We start from the raw sequence: 2,286 nt of genomic DNA, 5'->3' as shown, positions 1-2,286 counted from the left end.
TTATGTTACCCAAGTGAACACTTTGCTTTTAAGTTGGTGAATTCTCTTTCAAGCAGTTAGCTCGGTTCCATTCTCGAGTTGCCCCTTGTTGTATGCGGTGTCCACTCTGTCCCAAGCCTGAACTACCTCCTGGAGCTCCTTCGTTCACCCTCCAGTGTCTGCGTGCTGCAATGGGGGAGGAGCACGGTGACTTATGTTGGTAGGTGCAGCAGAGTGTCTTGCTTCCCTCAGTAGGCCATATGATGCGTAACACTTCACACAGTGGAGATTCCTCCGCCCAGCATCAGGGAAGGCCCATGTTTATGGGCAGTATCCTGGGGCCTACTCAACCTCTTTGTGTATATAAAGTAGAAGGAGGGTGGATGGGGGAGCACCGAGAGTCTCTACTCACCATTTTTCTTTCGTGGTCGAGCACAGCCACTGCATGTGTGTTCGTCCCAGGCCAGTCACAATGTAGGACAGTGCCCAGGTGTTGCCCCGAAGTGCTGCCGGGCCACCGTTAGTCCTGTGCAGAAGGGGTGTTTGGGCATTTCACATACCCAGGGGAGCTTGCAGGTCTTCGCTCACCCACTGGAGATTGCAGCCAAGTCTGGTGTTGCGCAGGGGCGAGGTTGTGAGCTGTACCGTGCACTGCACCAGTTTGCTGGCCTCTGTTGCCGGCCATCCAACCCCTGGGGCCCCACTTAGGCCTGCCTCCACTCTCCAGCCCCCTGCTCGTCGTCTGTCCAGTGGTCCCAGTAGTTCAGTACAATGCAGGTTTGGGGGGAGGGTGGACACAGCCTTCCGCCACCAAAGCTGGAGAGGCGCGGGTTCGCTCAGTGTGTCATGCCGGGGATGGGTCCGGAGGCGTCAGTGATGCAGCTCTCAGGGTCCTTGCCCGCATCCAGGGTTCTCTCTATAGCCCCGGAATGCAGGGGTCCCCAACTGGTTGGATTATCGTACCTCTCTGTGCCATCCTCGTCCCCGTGATCTCTCAAACCGGTGTTGTTTAACCCGTATCGGGATCAGGTGAATTGGTTTGGCCTCAAATGGATTCAGCACAGTCGCTGTGTTTGGCTGCCCAGAGGTCCCATCAACTGTTTTGGAGTGGGTATATCATCCGCCTTCCACTGTGCAGTCACACTTCTCTCGTCTGGGTGTAGGATGCATCCTAGCAAAACAGGATTTGGCAGCATTAGTTGGTCCGGGCGTGGAGCTGTCTCAGAGTGTGTCCACTATGCACAGAGGTTGGTCACGCTCTGTGGTTGTGAGTGACTGTATTGGAGAGGGAATGTCTGTGTGAGTGGCTGTAAGGATGTGTGAATGGTAGTATGGATGTGTGAATGGTTATGTTAGTGGTTATGTGGGTGTGTGAGTGATTGTATGGGGAGTGAGAGGCTGTCAGTGACTGTATGGGTCAGTGAGAGACTGTGTCAGTGGCTGTATGGGTAAGTGAGTGGGTGTTTGGGTGGCTGAATGGGTAAATACGTGGGTGTATGAGTAAGTGGCACTGTGAGTAGCTTTATAAGGGAGTATGTGGGTGTAGGAGTACCTGTATGGGTGAGCGGAAAAAAGCAAAGGTTACAGGGACGTTATAGGTAGGAAAAGGCTCTTTATTAATTTTAGTAAAAAACATGAACAGCCGACACGTGTTTCGCCCCCTGTGGCGATTCGCGCCAGGGCTTTTTCAAGGCTGTAAAAGATTAAAGTTACATATATGTGTTTAAAAAGTTATCAGAAAACTGGCCTTTGACCCCAATACCAGTTTGTGAAGTGTGAGAGGAAGAAAGGAAAAGTGATTAGAGTGAAGCAACAAGATTCCAGATTCATTAGTCTATTGCTTCCATGAAAAAAGTTATGTGTAAAGAGAGAGAGAAGAAAAGGGAAGTGCTGTTTTAGAGATTTGTGATAATGATTCTCAGTTGAGGTTTCTGATAGTTGATCTGTATCGGAAAGTGCTGAAGTGACGAGCTTAGAATATGAGAGAAGAAGTAAATACCAAACAGGAGGAAGCGTTCACCTTTGTGGTTTTTGGATATTACAGTGTTTTAAAGGCTGTTTATAAGGCGATAAGTGTAGTTGAATTGACTATTAGCCAAAAGAGAATCAGAGAATCAGATCAAGTCAGATAGAGCAGTCCATTATAATTCCCAGTGAACAAATAGGCATGCCAGGGGAAGGGAGAGCAAGACAGCTCACAGTTAATACTACATACCTATTTACATTTCAATTTGCTCATTGCAATTCTTCATCATTATTAGTATTGGTTTCCAACAAAAATCCGTTTTTTCAAACTATCAATCTGTT

This window comes from Lissotriton helveticus, chromosome 1_2 (genome assembly GCF_964261635.1).
Source record: "Lissotriton helveticus chromosome 1_2, aLisHel1.1, whole genome shotgun sequence".
Classification (NCBI taxonomy): domain Eukaryota; kingdom Metazoa; phylum Chordata; class Amphibia; order Caudata; family Salamandridae; genus Lissotriton; species Lissotriton helveticus.
Note: the sequence above shows the minus strand (reverse complement) of the source record.